The sequence below is a fragment of the Scyliorhinus torazame genome, chromosome 9, assembly GCF_047496885.1.
Source record: "Scyliorhinus torazame isolate Kashiwa2021f chromosome 9, sScyTor2.1, whole genome shotgun sequence".
NCBI lineage: Eukaryota > Metazoa > Chordata > Chondrichthyes > Carcharhiniformes > Scyliorhinidae > Scyliorhinus > Scyliorhinus torazame.
The window spans coordinates 148393445-148411087 of NC_092715.1; the positions used below are offsets into that span (position 1 = coordinate 148393445).

General features: G+C 47.3%; 1 protein-coding gene across 6 annotated transcripts in view; it reads right to left on the minus strand.

The window, feature by feature from the left end:
- LOC140429519 (protein prune homolog 2-like) overlaps positions 1-17643 on the minus strand; it is a 725367-nt gene that overhangs the window by 157278 nt on the left and 550446 nt on the right. The window contains exon 1 of one of the 6 annotated variants that reach the window (XM_072516621.1): positions 26-151. The exons of the other annotated variants lie outside the window; for them this stretch is intronic. The gene's annotated coding sequence lies outside the window, so the exon portion shown is untranslated. Of the gene's footprint in view, positions 1-25; positions 152-17643 lie in introns of those variants that run through there. 6 annotated transcript variants of the gene reach the window in all.

Sequence of the window (17643 nt, forward strand, 5' to 3'; positions counted from 1 at the left end):
AATCATGCTCTGTTGAACCCCTTACCTTTCAAAGGTGTGGACAATCTTGTGACAAAAATATCACTATATTCTTTACTTTATCTTCTGCATCCCTATGTGCAGCTCATTCTCAAACCAGATCTTCCATTTTACACTGCTGGTCACATGACTGATGACACATCAAAACACAGATGATCACTTGCTTCCTGACAGCCCTTCAACCAGAAAGCACAGCAGCTCTCTCTGACTTTAATGATGGATCAGAGAGAGGTGAGAATTAATTAAAGGCTGGCCAACGCTTTGCAATCCTCGGGATTTGCACTGTAACTAGTCTGAAACAATAATGTCACCTCATCCATGAAAAACAGAACTTTCACAAAGGGCTATGCATGTAACAAACCAGAAAAGAAAAGTCCATTAATACCACCCAGGTATTATAAATGGAAATAATTGCAACACATTCTTTAGTAACGGCAAACAGGAGTCAGTCGAGCAACAAACATAAACTTAGTATCCACACAAGGGACTGGTTGAAAGTCACCTCTCTCCGTCGGCCGTTATATTCTGGCCAATCTTATATACAATGTAACCCCACCCCATAATTAACGGGGGAGGCCATACTCCTTGAGCCACACGGGGAATATGAGCAAGCTTGCCCCTTTTGTCCCATGTGGGTTACGACACCCCCCCCCGTCACAAGTCCGAAGACCTCCTCAGGGATGGATAAGTCAACGAAGAATACGAGAAGTCGAAGAAGACGTTTGAAGAGTTGATGACGAAGACAGAACAGAAGAATGTGGTCCAGTCTCAACGGGCGGCAGTTGACGCTGGCATTTCGGTTGGGGCACATCATCTTCTGACGGCGGAAATGGAGTAACCAGTGTATACCGAGCTGGAGAACGGTGTTTGCGATTGGATTGACACGGTGGCTGGGCGATGATGTCAGAGTCAGAGGTCTCAGAGGTCTGGGTCTCCTTATTGGAATCTGACGATTGTCGCGGAGAAACTGCGACATCTTCTTCGCAGCCTTCAACATGTCATCGATGAAGATGAACATCTTGCCAAGGTCATCTCCACACCCCCTCTACTTGCTTTCAAACAACCGCGCAACTTCAAACAAACCATTGTTTGCAGCAAATCCTACCAACTGTCTGGGCTTGAGACAATTCACACCCCTTTAACCTGCTCCATCTGGACGTGTAACGACTTAATTACCTGCAAACACTCGCATTCAAAGTATCGTATTGCATCTTTGACTTTGTCTATATATATGTTTCTGGAATCCACCTCTTCATTCACCTGAGGAAGGAGCAGTGCTCTGAAAGCTAGTGATTCGAAACAAACCTGTTAGGCTTTAACCTGGTGTTGTAAGACTTCTTATCCCACCCTTGGGTCTACGTTATCCTCACCCAAGCCTGAAGTATGACACACAAATACTGTGACTACCAAAACAGGCCCGAGGGTAGGAATTCTGCAGCAAGTGACTTACCTCCCAAGTCCACAAAGTCAGATCACAATCTACAAAGCACAATTCAGGTGTGTGATTGAGTATTTTATGTTTGTCTGGTCAAATGCAGCTCTAATAACACTCATGATGTGTAAGACCATTCAGGAAAAAGCAGCTCAATTAAGCGCCATCATATCCACCACCTTAAACATTCACACCCTTCACTACCCGGCACACAGTGGCAGCAGTGTGTACAATGTACAACCGTCACTGCAGCAAATCACCAAGATTCCTTCCAAACCCACGACCTTTACAACTTAGAAGAACAAGGGTATCAAAGCACATGGGAACAGCATATCTTTAAGTTCCCCTCCGAGTCTCAAACCACCCTGACCTGGAACTTTATCATTGTTTCTTAACTGGTCAATGTCCTGGGACTCCCTGCCTAACAGCACTTGAGGTGTACCCACACCACATGGGCTTCAGCTGTTCAATGTGGCTCACCACCATTATCTCAAGAGAAATTAGGTATGGACAATAAATGTTGACTATGTCAGTGACACACATCTCACGAACTAATAAAAAAGTCAATGGTGTAGGTTAGAATCATATAGAACCACGACAGTGCAAAGGAGGCCATTCGGCCCATCGAGACTGTGACAATCCTCTGAAAGAGCACCCTACCTAGGTCCACACCCCCACCCTATCCCCATAACCCCACCTATCCTTTTATACATTAAGGGGCAATTTAGCTTGGCCCTAACCCCTGCGCATCTTTGGACAATGGGAGGAAACTGGAGCTCGGAGGAAACCCACGCTGACACGGGGGAAAAGTGAAAACTCCATACAGTCACCCAAGGTGGGAATTGAACCCGCGTCCCTGGCGCTGTGAGACAGCTGTGCTAACCACTGTGCAGCCCCGAGCCCTGATTCTGGAATATTAAAAGATCCAGTGATTTTCAAGCTCTCCTGTGTTTTGTTCTGCTGGCACATTTAATGGGATGAGGAGTAGCCATAAGAAATTATGGAAGCTTAGAAACCAAAGGTGTGAGATTATGTAGGGGCTAATACTTAGCAATAGGTTCTAGTCTGTACTGACAGGCGTCTTACAGCACCAGAGACCCAGGTTCAATTCCGGCCTTCGGTGACTGTCTGTGTGGAGTTTTCACATTCTCTCCATGTCTGCATGGGTTTCCTCCAGGTGCTCCCCTTTCCTTCCGCAGTCCAAAGATGTGGAGGTTAGGTGGGGTTCTAAGAATAGGGCGGGGGAGTTGGCCGAGGTAGGGTGCTCTTTCAGAGGGTCGGTGAAGATTTGATGGGCCAAATGGCTTCCTTCTGCACTGTAGTTATTCTATGCATTATCTATGCATTTCAATGCATTACTTGGACATAGCACAGCTCAGAAATTAGGATGAGTAAAATTTCATGCCTGCTTCCAAGCCCATCCATTCTCCTCTTTGATCTCTATACAGATGATATTTTACAGTACAGATAAAAATTCAACCTGCAATGTTCAGCTATCTTAACACAAGTTTACAAGTGCAAGTTTTCTGCTCCACTCCTTTTTAACAAAAATGTGGACTGGAGAATTAAGCTTACAGAATAGGTCACCGACCAGGAATATTATGAGTCAGGAGACTGCCCTGAGGGAAGGTAGAAATATGTCACAACCTGCAGTTTTCAAAAAAGTTCAGTAAGCTGTCAGTGTCATTTTGATTCAATTTCCAGACCATTGCCTTGTGGTTTTAGATATTGTGAGAGAGACAAATGCAGTGCTTGTTCTTTCAAGACTGTTTTGTTATATGGTTCGACGTTTCCCTTCTATTTCATTCTTTGTATGTAAGGCAGTGAGGTTGGATGCCGTGCTATAATTCTAAGGTTTTATTTAAGCTGTCTTGACTACTGTGGTGTTCTTTGTGTTGCTTATTTCAGAATGGTGGCGTAATGTTCACAAAGACAACAAAATAGCTTGAACTTAAACAAAGCTATAAATTTATTAATACTACTAATTTGGATTTCACACGTACTTCTAAAGAATACAGTTGATTAATAATATTTATACCACACTCATCTACAGCTAATCTCACTACTGATATAAACTATGATCTGCTCTCGCTTACACGATTTGTACTTCTGACTCTCTCTAGTTAACTCCTGCATACACTCTCCCACAAGACTTAGCATCACTGCCTTACATAGTTGTAACTGTAGCTCCCGCTCCTCCTGTGGCTACTGTAGACACTTCATTAACCCTTGCAGTTCTTACAGTTATGATAATACCATAACTAGGTTTCCGATTTTGGGTAGAAAATCCATACAGTGCGTCTCAGTCTCTTTGTACTGTTGGCAATAATAGATAAGATCCTCAGGCAACCCAGTTTTGTTCTTTCACCATATACTACCTCCAGAATCTAGCTTTTTGCTTTACCAAAAAAGTGTTCAGTTGGTAGTGGAAAGTTTTCTTTGAAGATAAAGTTGGAACTGCAAGTTATTTCTTCAAACTGAGTCTGGTCAGCTTGCCACTGTGGTTTCAAGCACCCTGGTCAAAGTATCGGGTTTTTGGGGGGCAAATCTAGAACAGGCTGGACTGGAAATGTATTTGGAATTTACAACCCTGCGATCTGCCTTAACTCTTCCTTTTCTAGAGAGCATTTATGTAGCACCAAATGCACACATCCATGTTTGCGAATTACAGAATAATGAGATACAACCCTACTGTGTTTCCCAGCATTTGTACTATGCCTTAGCTGTTAGGCCCTGGTTTCAAGTTTGTTTGGAGAGTGGCCTTCTAGATAAATTGAGAAGGGCCTGAAACAGTACGCCTGGAGCACTGTCGTCCACAGGTTCGGAGATTTAAACAACTGGTTTCAGTCAGAAGTCTGTTGGTTGTCTTTACCTCATGGGATCTGCTGCCGAAGAATTCTTCAAAGACTGCTACAACATTTAGATAAAAGTCAGGGAACCCAGAAATTGTGTCTTGCCCCTAAGTTCTTATATTCACTCCCTGATTCTTTTTTCTCTTCAGAGTATGTTTAAAACCCATCTCATTGATCATTCTTCTGTTGACCTGTTCTAAGGGCAGGATTTCATGTTGAAGGGAAGAATCCCACCATCGCAATCCCACCTCGGTTTTGAGACTTTCAGCAAGTGGGATTGTAATAACTCTGCCAAGGCCAGGCTTCATACAAAACTCTTGTTTATTCGAACAACAAAAAGAACTGCTGCCGCAGTGAACAGTGCTTACATCCCAGCCCGAGGACCATCAGGAACATCGGCCCAGGTCTGAGCTGCAGATTTTAAACTCCCACTGACTGGTTCCTAACGGGAAAGCACTGCGGCACAGTGGTTAGCATTGCTGCCTCACTGCGCTCGGGCCCTGGGTTCAGTACCAGCCTTGGCTGACTGTCCATGTTGAGTTTGCACTTTCTCCCGTGTCTGCGTGGATTTCCTCCGGGTGATCCAGTTTCCTCCCACAGTCCAAAGATGTTCAGCTTAGGTAGATTGGCCATGATAAATTACCCCTCAGTTTCCAAGGATGTGCAAGTTAGGTGAGGTTAGGAGGATGGGGTAGGGGAGTGGGCCTAGGTGGGGTGCTCATTTAGAGGGTCAACGCAGACTCCATGGGCCGAATGGCCTCCTTCTGCCCATTCAATACGGGAATCGCTTACCACAAACCTGACAGGGAGATCAATCAACAATCCTCCGTGTCCTTTGTGGTCATCATAACATCCCTCCCCCTCAGGTCAGTTCCATCCCCAGTGCTTCCACGATGAGGAGGCCTCTTCCACCTCTTTGCACTCGGCCTTTAATCTGGCGTAATTGGACCAAATCGGAGTTGCGAAACGGGTTGGCGATCTTCACTTCTGGCAGGAGCGGCGATGGGTCACTGACGTGGGTTCTTCTTCGACATTAGCTATTGGGGGAATATCTGATTCCTCGGCCTCCATGTCAGTACTGGAGTCCTCACAGTCAGGGAGACGGACACAGGGTCCGCTACGGGCAACCAGTCCCACCAGCACGCCTTGTCCACCACAAAAGTCAATCCAGGAGTACACCCGGTGCACATGGGAAAAATACAGAAATGCCTTTGCCCTCGGCCTCCCAAACCTCCATGGGTCCCCCCGCCCCGCCCCCCATACACTCCATAAATCCGTTCAGCTCTTTTGCCACCGCCGACACCTACCCGATCTTGGGCTCCACCCTTCCAAACTTGGCTCAATGACCGTGTTGAAATCCACCCCCCATTATCAACCAGTGAGAGTCCAGGTGAGGAATCTTCCCCAGCATCCACCTCATAAACTCCACATTGTCCCAGTTTGGGACATAAATATTTACCAAACCTACTCGCATCCACTCCAGCTTCCCACTCACCATCACAAACCTCCCCCACAAATCTGCCACTATGTTCCCCACCCGCTTGTTTGCCAGCACTGCCACCCCCATCGTCTTCATGTGCAGTCCCAAATGGAACACCTGATCTACCCATTCTTTCCTCAATCTTGTCTGATCCCCGATCTCCAAGTCTGTCTCTTTTAGAAAATCCACGTCCACCTTCAGCCTTTTCAGGTGTGTGAACACATGTGACTGTTTGACCGGCCTATTCAGCCCCGTCACATTCAACATGACCAGCCTGGTCGGGGGGCACTCCGCCCCCTATCCCCTGCTGATCAACCATATCCCTTTTTGAGTCTGCCCCCGGCCCGTGTCATGCGACGTTGCAGGCCCACCCTCAGATATACATCGTCATCACTCCTTTTCCAACTGCGCCACCACGACCATACCTTAGTTAGAACCCCTTCCCCAAACCAAATAACAACCCCATCCCCCTCCTCTATACCAACCACCTGACCACCCCCCACTGTGCTCCTGTTAACTCACCCTCCCAGCTAGCATGGCCCAAGGCATACCAACGACCTAGCCCCCTTCTCCCCCCCAACCCATCCACACTCCCTCAGGAAACAACGAAACAAAGGAACAGAAAAGTGTACACTCACCCTGCATACTCACCAAGCACCCTGCCAGCAAACCCAACAAAACATCTCAACGGAGAAAAAACTCTCTAACAAAGACCAAAAGGAAACACCTCCTCCAAAGTTCAATCTCCTCTTTCTCCTGCCAGTCCACTGTCCCTCAAAAATTCCATCGCCTCCTCTGGCGTACCAACATAGTATTCTCGATTCTGGAAAGTCACCCAGAGGCGGGCCGGGTACAACACTCCAAACTTCACCCCCTTCATGAAGAGAGCAGCTTTTACCCGGTTAAACCCAGCCCATCTCTTCGCCAGTTCTGCGTCCAGTCAGCTCGTTCCCTTCCCAGGTGCACCTCCACATCTGCCTCACCACCGAAGAATCTTCTCTTTGTCCAAGAAGCGGTGCAGCTGGGCGGCTCACTTGCCTGCGGCCTCCTCATCAGTGCCCTATGCACTCGGTCGACCTCCAGAGGCCCGATAAAGGCCCCCTCCCCAGTCAGCTTTTCCAACAACTTGGCCACATATGTGTCAGCCTCCGCTCCTTCAATGCCTTCGGCATCCCCACGATCCTCAAGTTTTGCCTTCTGGAGCGGTTCTCCAGATCCTTCAGCCTCTTTTGGGTCTCCCACATCACCCCCATGTCGGCCGCCAACAAGGCAAGTCGCTCCTCATGCTCTCCCACCACCGCCTTCACTTTTTATATCACCCGGCCCTGGGACTCCAGCCTCTGCTCCACACAATCAATCCCTGCTTTAAGCGGCTCTACCACCTTGGCTAGGTCCTCCAGGGCTTCCTTTCTCTGCTGGCTGAATGTCTCATTTAAGAAGTCCACCAGCAGCTCCATTGACTACTGGGGCGGGCAGGACAGGCCCTTTGCCCTCCACCATCTTGACCTGTGGCGCACAAAGAATCTCCTGCTCCACCTACTCCCTTCTTCCCAACCCACTCCTAGTCCGTGGATCCATCCACCAGCCACACCAGAGGAATCACACTTTCTCCTGGCACTCTTACACCTATTTCCATCCAAACTTCCACCCTTCGAATGGGGAAAGTATCGAAAAAGTCCATCTTGAGGGGGAGCGACCAAATGTGCGACCGCTCACTCCATGGCCGCCACTGGAAGACTGATTGACATGATACTGACAGAATCTCTTTCCAATCCTCACTGCATATGTGAAAACACCTTGTCTCTTTATAACAATTCAAAACGTTATTGCCTCAGTGGAGTTTCATTTTACCTCCTGACCAGCATTGAACTCTCTGGCTGAACAAAGAACAGGCCCTTCGGCCCTCCAAGCCTGTGCCGATCATGGTACCTGCCTAAACTAAAACCATCTGCACTTATGGAATCCGTATCCTTCCATTCCCACCCTATTCATATATTTGTCTAGATGTCCCTGAAATGCTGCTCTGGTACCTGCTCCTGCCACCTCCCCAGGCAGCGCGTTCCACATATTTACCACCCTCTGAGTAAAAAACTTGCCTCGCACTTTAAACCTATGTTCCCTAGTACTTGATTCTCCTACCCTAGGAAAGAGCATCTGACTATCCACTCTGACCATGGCACTCATAATCTTGTAGACCTCTATCAGGTCGCCTCGCCACCTCCGTTGTTCCAGTGAGAACAGACTGTGTTTATCTAAACTCTCCTTATAGCTAATGGCCTCCAGGCCAGACAACATCCTAATAAATGGGGGCAAAGAACCTGGCAACTAAGTTGCATACCTGGTGTATCGTGACTCATTTTCATTTTGTCTTGACTAGAACTTGTCCGAGGAGCATGTTTAAACATTAACTCAGAAGGTGATCAACCTATTGTAAACACAGAGTTATTCGGTGAGAAAACTGTTTAGCCTGTGTTGAACCGAAACATGGGAACATCCTCATCTGACAAGGAGGATGGCCTGGACGAACCGGGCATGGAGCCGTGGGCTGCAGGGCCACAGCACATGGGACAACTTCATCACCTCCAGATTTGCCAATTAAGAGGCCTGGCAAATGGCAGCTCCGCCACTCTGTCTGATCTCTCCCCCCCACACCTCACACCCCTTCCAACTGGTGCCCCCTTCCCCATAGCTGCTTACATCCTCCCCTGTCCCTCCTCCCTTCACTCCATCACCACCCCAGTTCCCCCACTCCCCCCTCTGTGGGTCCTCCCCGCATCACAACAGGTGTTGTCCTGGGCAGGCAGTATCAGCGGGTCATGTCCACGGGACTGAGGATGATGGATGACTCACTGTGAGATGAGCCTGGTGCTCCTCATCTTTTGACAAAGGCTGACTCCTGCCTTCAGGATCACCATTAACTGTCCGCCTAGATGATACCTGTGTGCTGGCCATTCTACCTCATGGGCCCATATATCCTTTGGGGTGGTGATGGGGGGGTGGTTATGGAGATGGTGAGTGGTGATGGGTCACTCACTGGGTTAGCTGACATACAAGGCAGCCTCACACGTCTGGCCCCGTTCCCTGCTGCCTCGGAGGATGACTTCAGGTGGAACGTTCAATTGTCCTGGGGGCCTGCCCCATGCCATCCTACGACACCCACAACACCAACTTCCCACACACGCCCAACTGGCACACCCTCTAAACCCAGGCCAGCCCTCATACCCTTCAGACAGGTCAGAATATTGGTGAAAGGGCAGCACGGTGGCACAGTGGGTTAGCCCTGCAGCCTCACGGCGCCACGGTCCCAGGTTCGATCCCGGCTCTGGGTCACTGTCCGTGTGGAGTTTGCACATTCTCCCCGTGTTTGCGTGGGTTTCGCCCACACAATCCAAAGATGTGCAGGGTAGGTGGATTGGCCATGCTAAATTGCCCCTCAATTGGAAAAAATTAATTGGGTACACTAAATATAAAAAAAAAGAATATTGGTGAAAAGGTGTTTAATCGTGAATGTTTGCATTATTGTGCCCAGACCCCTGCCTCCAACCTATGTGCTGCACCCTTGCCAACTTAACTGGTGTCTAACCTTCGTATTTTAGATGGCCTACCGTTCCTTCTAGGTGTGACCCCCAGACAGCACATCAGATGTGGCGGTGGCCTAATGAGTAGCTCATCCTCTGACCTGAGATGCCCTTGGTGGCCATCCTCTGGAGGGCCTGGACCTGGATGGGCCCTTCTGACATTTGCGTGTCTCAGTTGATGAGGTGCCACCTCATGTGTGAGAATGGAGTATTTATAAACAGCTCCAGTGTCAATTTCAGCCCCAGCGAATTCGACACCGGCAGGAATAAGGAATAGATTCACGTGGCAGAGTGCTGGTCCATTAGCATGTCCTGAATTGCTTCAGAAATAGAGCCCCCTATAGGAACGCGAATCGCACGCAATTCAGTCCTGGCATCAACACTTCTCCCAAACAGAAAATTTTGCCCCCTCACTACTTAGACATGATATCAAAAGCATGTAACCCAAATTATTGAGGGAAACATATACTTTATCCTCCTCTCCTATTTTGTTCACTGTCTGCCAAATGTGAAATCGTTGTCCATGATTACACCGCAGTTTTCTTAATTCGTTCAATTCCACCATTGTCACCATATATGCATTTGGGCCATGTTTCAATTACATAATCTGCACACTCACTAAGCTGTACCTGAACATGACGTTCACATAGAGCAATCTTTTAAACTGCTTAAACTTTTCAAATTCAACTTTAGGTGCTCCAAAAACCAGCTCACAATGTTCTTCAGTTTGAACCAAAATGTAAAAAAAACCGATTCCAGACTCGCTGACATCCTTCTGTTGTGTACTGCACTAAGAAAAGACTCACCATACAGACTCAGTGCAAGCAGCCATTGTTGAACTACATTACACCTCCCCAACAGAGAGGGCAGCATAACGGGCAGTATAATAAAATGCTCAGCTCTTACAGTATATTACAATTGGTGTAGGTACACCCACAGTGCTGTTAAGGAGAGTTTCAGAATTTTGATCTAGGGACAGTGAAGGAACAGCTACATAATTTCAACTCAGGGTGATGTGTGGCTTGAAGGGGAACCTGCAGGTTGTGGTGTTCCCATTTATCTGCTGCCTTGATGTTCTAGGTGGTAGAGATGGGGAGGTGGTATTATCACTGGACTAGTAATCCAGAGATCTAGGGTACTGATCTGAGGACCCAAATTGGAATCCCACCACGGCAATTTTGCTGGAAATTAAACTCAATAAAATAACTGGAGTTAAAAGTCTAATGATGACTGAGGCACGATCAATTGAACAAAGACTAGAGTTGGATACAACTGAGGCTTTATTGCTCTAAAATGTGTGGCCTCCCACAGCAGCTGGCGAAATGGCTGCTGAATGGAGGACACACATATTTATACTCCGCCTACTGGGCGGAGCCAGCAGGCAGGGACTACCGGCGAACCTGTAGTACAGGTCCTACCTTACATCACCTAATACAGGTGCAACAGTGGTTTACCACAATGACCACAAAACCATTGACAATTGTCGTAAAAACCCATCTTGTTCACTTATGCCCTTTAAGGAAGGAAATCTCCCGTCCTTATCAGGTCTGGCCTCCATGTGACTCCAGACTCCACAGCAATGTGATTGACTCTTAAATGGCCTAGCAAGCAAGCCACTCAGTTGTATTCAACCGCTACAAAAAGGAATGAAACCGGATGGGCCACCCGTCATCAACACAACACCGGAAACGACAATGGCAAACCCAGCACTGTTGATCCTGCAAAGCCCTCCTTACTAACATCTGGGGGCTTGTGCCAAAGTTGGGAGCGTTGTCTCACAGACTAGTCAAGCCACAGCCTGACATAGTTATACTCACAGAATCATAACTTACAATGTCCCAGACACCACTATCACCATTCCTGTCTGACCAACAGCAGAGGTGGTGGCATAGTGGTATACAGTCGGGAGAGTGTTGCCTTGAGAGTCCTCAACATCAACTCTGGGGCCCATGAAGTCTCATGGCTTTAGGTTAAACATGGGCAAGGAAACCTCCTGCTGATTACCGTGTACCAGCCACCATCAGCTGATGAACCAGTATTCCTCCATGTTGACCACCACTTGGAGGAAGCGCTGAGGGTGGCAAAGATGCAGAATACACTCTAGGTGGGGGACTTCAATGTCCATCACCAAGAGTGGCTCAGTAGTACCACCAAAGACCAAGCTGGCCAGTTCCTAAAGGACATGACTGCTAGACTGGGACTGCCGCAGATGGTGATGTAGCCAACAAGAGGGAAAAACATACTTGACCTCATCCTCACCAACCTTTCTGCTGCAGAAGCATCTGTTCATGACAGTATCAGTCGAAGTGACCATTGCACAATCCTTGTGGAGACAAAGTTCCATCTTCACACTGAAGATACCCTCCATCATGTTGTGTGGCACAACCACCGTGCTAAATGGGATAGACTTAAAACAGATCTAGCAACTCAAGACTAGGCATCAATTAGGTGCTGTGGACCATCAGCAGCAGCAGAATTGTACTCAACCAGCATATCCCCCACTCTACCATTATCACCAAGTCAGGGGATCAATCCCGGTTCAACGAAGAGTGCCTTCAGCCATTTCTTGACATCATGTGCAGTGAACCAAATTGGCTGAAGACTGACATCTGTATTGCTGGGGACCTCTGGAGGAGGCCGAGAAGGATCATCCATTCAGCACTTTTGACTGAAGGTTGTTGCAAATGCTTCAGCCTTGTCTTTCACAGTGGTGTGTTGGGATCCTCCATCATTGAGGATGGGGATATTTATGGAGCCTCCTCTTTCTGTTAGTTATTTAATTGTCCACCACCATTCATGACTGGATGTAACAGACTGCAGAGCTTAGAATGCAGATTTTGATGTTTGGTATGCAAGTATTCCTGCGTTGTAGCTTCACCAGGTTGAAATCTCATTTTTAGGTGTACCTGATGCTGCTCTTGGCATACCCTCCTGCACTCTTCATTGAACCTGGGTTACTCCCCTGAGTTCACCCTTTATTATGCAATCCATTTAAACCATAGGTTTCATCCTCTCTAACGTCGAGTAGTTTACCAATTACCTCGCCTTGTTTTATTTGACATTGTTTTCTCTCTTCGTCTAATGTAGTGGTACCTTGGGCCAGATTTTCCTGTCGGAGACTTGGATCAGTAGTTGAGACTAATCCCACCTTCGGCATCAGGCTGTCAGAAAGTGGGATTTTCCCTATGGAAGGCCCTACTTGGTGCAAGAATTGGGTGCGCCATCTCAATTGTTTTTGTCACGCGTTCCGATGGTCCCTTTCAAGTCCCAACAAGAGGTCTGAGCCTCAGTTGCTGGCACTTAAATATTCAGCTATGAATCTCCTGAGAGAGAGGCCAGTAAAATTGATACCTGCCCAAAATTTGGACCTTCTATGGAGTCATCCCCCCTCCTCCACCCCCTTACTGACCTTCCTCGATGTTAACCTACATCCAATGCCACATTTAGTCTCCTAAAAATCCTCCAACGTACCTGTTAGGATGTTTAAGGAAAGATATTGGGCGTGATCTATTACCTGGTTGAGTGCAGCAAGTCCGGTAAATCTGCGAGAGGCCTCTTGCAAGATTTACTGGCCTCGTCACGCCTTGCGTAATCGCATTAGATCTTATGAGATGTTGCGATCTGGATCCTGCCTACTGTTGGGACCCAGGTATGCAAGTAAGCAGTTAGTCTCATTTCAATACGTCTACGCCAGATCGAACCAGCATCCAGGACCTAATAGCTTCACCTAGGAGACCCAGAGCGGGGGCCGTTTAGCACAGGTTTCCCTTGGGAGGTCAGACTCTGAGCAGGCTGGTACTCTGGTAACCACGATGCCACCCAGGCACCATTGGACTGGCATTGTGGCAGTGACACCCGGGTGTCATCCTGGCAGTGCCAGAGTACCCAGGTGAAACTGTGAGGTTGGTAGGGGCACTGCCAGGGTGCCAGGCTGGTGGTGCCCAGGTAACATCATGTCCGTGCTTGGGCTCGGGCCTGGGTGTGCCCTGCCCTTATGAGGTGGGATGCGGGGGGGGAGGGGGCCCGACGACCTTATTATTGGTGAATTGGTGTTGTGGGGGGTCTGGATCCTGCGGTGGGGGTCTACAGATCGCGGCGCCAATATCTCTTCCTGAACTGGCGAGGGGAGCTCGTTAGTGCAGGAAATGTGACCAAGTGTGGCCACGGTGGGGCGTTCCTCGTCGAGACCAGAAATGAAGCAGAGTCCTGTTTAATAGCGGCTTTGTTCTCGGCGCTGCCAGTGCGGGGAATCTCCTGGCTAAATGTGCTCGACATGGAACTCTGTTTTATTTCCATTAAATCACAACCATTATTTCATTAGAGTTGGTTCAGAGAGGGATTGTCTTATGAACAAAGGTTAAATAGGTTGGGACTGTACTCATTGGAATTTAGAAGAATGAGAGGTGATCTCATTGAAACAAATATGATTTTTAAGGGGCTTGACTGGGTAAATGCTGAGTGGATGTTTCCCCTCATGGGAGAGTCTAGGACCAGAGGCCATAGTCTCAGAATAATGTGGTGCCAATTTAAGACTGCGAGGAGGAAGAAATTATTTTCTAAGAGGGTTGTGAACTCCTTGGCACAGAGAGCAGTGGGGAAAGAGTGCTTGTGCATATTTAAGGCAGAAAGAGACAGATTTTTGATCAGTAAAGGAATTAAGGGTTACAGGGAGAGGCCAGGGAAGTGAAGATGAGGAATGTTGGATCAGCCATGATAGTATTCAATGGGGGAGAAGGCTTGATGGGCCAAACAATCTATTCCTGTTCCTATTTCTTGTGGTCTATAGTTTCCACCTCTTCTCATTTGCAGGGGTAGTAGAGGGCTTGAAGCTATCCGCCCCAGTGAAAATCCTCCAATATCTGACCTTGGGCCTTCTGAGGGCGGCGGGTCAGACTTCCTGACTCCGTGTTCTTTCCTGTACCACACAAGATGGAGAGTGGTGGAATAGGTGGTGGGACCTCTGTCCATGCTACACGCGGGCATTTATTTTACTGTGGGACCTCTTTGGAAACCCTTGCGGGACTGCAAAATCTAGTCTCTTGTCTCCCTGGTACATGCAATAGACGTATTAGCAAACTTGAAGCTCATTGAATGAATGGAACAGTGACAGCATGGATCCGAAATTGTCTAAAAGACAGAGAGTAGAAAGCAGAGAATAGTGGCAAATAATTGTTTTTCACACTGAAGGGAAGTATACATTGGTGTTCTGCAGGAGTATTTGTTTGGATAACTCTTTTGGTATATACTATGCTCCTGATACACGGCCGGTTAGCACACGGCCGGTTAGCTCAGATGGTTAGAGCGTGGTGCTAATAACACCAAGGTCGCGGATTCGGTCCCCGTGCTGGCCAACAAATCACCCCCGGCATGAAATTATCTCCGTGAGGGGCTGTTTAGCACAGGGCTAAATCGCTGGCTTTGAAAGCAGACCAAGGCAAGCCAGCAGCACGGTTCAATTCCCATATCAGCCTCCCCGAACAGGCGGCGGAATATGGCGACTAGGGACTTTTCACAGTAACTTCATTTGAAGGCTACTTGTGACAATAAGTGATTTTCATTTTCATTCATTTCATTTTTAAGACGTGCACAGGAGCCATATGCAATCACACAGAAAGGATGTTTTTCAGTGTGAAACCCGCCATCAAATTTCAATGCTGAAGCTAAATGTTGGCTATTAAAGAGCTTCCTGGTCAAACAGGAAAGCTCTGCATCCCACCCAACTCCATTGCCATTAATGTTAGATTTATTGAAAATATATCTGTGGCAGTTTTCAAATTTAAATTTCACTTGAAAAATATTTTGCATTACATTGGTTTCATTTTATTCACAAAACATCATCGCCATTTGTTGAGACTAGGTTAGTCCGAGAGCTAAGTGTATTAGTACACCTTATTGTTGGCACAACTGGTTCTTCTTAAGCATCCTCTCAGAGTCGAGAATGATTTACTTCCACACTAAGAGTTCTCAGGTGACTGACGAGTGCAATGCGTGACCTACAGTCTGTCACAGGTGGGGCAGACGTTGTTTGGAGGAGCTGGTGGGTGCGTTGCCCAGGTTGTCACATGTTAACAGTTAAAGAAGCATTGGGGACATTTCCTTTATTGTGGAAAATACAATATTGTGTTTTCCTGGTCACTCTTTATTGAATATTCATGTCAACGTCCAATGTTGAAGTTATCACTCTGTGGGACTTGGCTGAACTTGCAGGCTCAGCTGTCCCACCATTCCTGCATTGTAAAAGACGCTGTCTGAGGTCACTCTCAGTGGGGATAATTGAATTGTGGGTGAACTTTAAACCCTGTAAAGTACTCTGCCAGCTAACACGTTTAGATGGACCCACATTTGGGCAGTTCTGACCTTACCCTTTATTCCCCTCACTTTCGTACCTTGACTGACTGTCCCCACCACCACTCCCTCAATACCCCCCACCCCCCATCAACACCAAGGAGGATACCAGGCCCTTCCACTTCACTCACCCATGCCCTCAACTGTACCCTTTACCCTCCCATGGATCTCTCTTTCACTCCTCATTGCACCTAAACACCAATTTTTCTAGCCCCACTCCTTCACCCCTGACTCACCTAGCCTCCATGCAATCTGTCATTCTCCTGCTCCCGTCCCTTGTGCCACAGATATTCAACAAGGAAACTGCTGACCTCAGCCAAAACTGCACAATGCTGACTGGTGGACAGCACCTTTTAACAAACATAAATCGGGCATCACAATGTTCTGTGCGCAGCTGACCTTACATTGACGGTTTGACGTAATTTTAAAAATGCTAATGAGTATTCATGGCATACCAATATATTATAAATGCAAAGCCATAACAGGATCATAGACTCCCTACAGTACAGGAGGCCATTCGGCCCATCGAGCCTGCACCGACCCTCTGAAAGAGCATCCCACCTAGGCCTACGTCCCGTAACCTCATCTAACCTTTTGGACACAAAGGTATCATTTGGAATGGCCAATCTATCTAACCTGCACATCTTTGGACTGTCGCTGACATAAGGTTTGCATCTCAACATGCAATTGGGAAATGGAAATTTTGCATCCTGCCTAATTCAGTCACCCAACATGCCATGATTCCCACTCTTGCGGACTCCATAAATTCCCCCATAGCCAACATAATTGCTGACATAGAATTGAAGTTTTGAATGAAAAGGCCAGGGATTTTCTTCAGAGAGCAATCCCATTCTCTTAGCTGCATAAAGAAATTGGATTTATGATTGTGGTAACCTTTATTGCTGGTACAATACTTCATACTCCATTGCTTTTCTGACACGTAAAATATTTTCCATAGTGAACAGCCAATGAACCATGAAATTTGATGTGCAAGCATATATTGTGCTCCTTCATCTAAATATTTACAAGTTTTGCACCGTGTTTTACTAAATGGCTGAGGTTGCATTAATTTGAGTACTAATTTAAACACCACTGGAATAAATTAATTTTATTTAAGTAATTTTCAAGAACATGCATCCAGAATATAAACTAAATATGGAAAACTCTTAAGTCTCTGTAAATATAAATATTACCACAGTCCCAGAGGATCACAGGATGCTCTCCTCTTTAAGAGCTGACTGGTGGTGACTTAACCTGAGGGTCACCACACCCCAGGCGAGGGGCATGGTTGTGAAGGTGGGGTCTTCATGAATAACCTCGGCGGGGGGAGGCAGGGGAACCTCCCATAGTGCGTTGGAGTTGGGGGGGGGGTCCAGAGGTCCGGAATGCCATTTAAAAACGGCGCCCGATATCTCTCAGCAGAGCTCCTCAGTGCACAAAGTGGGGCTATGTAAGGCTTCAGCCATGCGTTCACTGCTGAGGCCACCTATCTAACTAGGGTGCCGTTTTATAACTGCGAGCGCCGGAAAACACGCGGCTAAACGTGCTCGCTGTGGAACTTTGTTCCCATTTAGTTAAATCCCGCCCTCAGTGTGGGCTTGACCGGGGACAATCTCCCCAGGGCCCAGAAAAATGTGGTTCGATAGCGGTGGGGAACTCACTGACAGAGCTGGAGAGAAATTCCCAGCAAAACGTGCCTGAAATGACACTTGGAAATGTTTCCGTTAAGTCGTGCCTGTGATTTCTCTTTTCAAACAAGCTCAGCTAATCAACATGCCCCACTTAAATACTTTTGACAATAGCTATCAAATGGCTCCCTCTAGTGACAATGCAAGATATTGATATGCAATGAAGTGTTAAATTGGATTTGCAAGACATTTATGCAGTTATTCACCGTCAGGAAGTTAATAATAATATTTATTAATGTAACAAATAGGC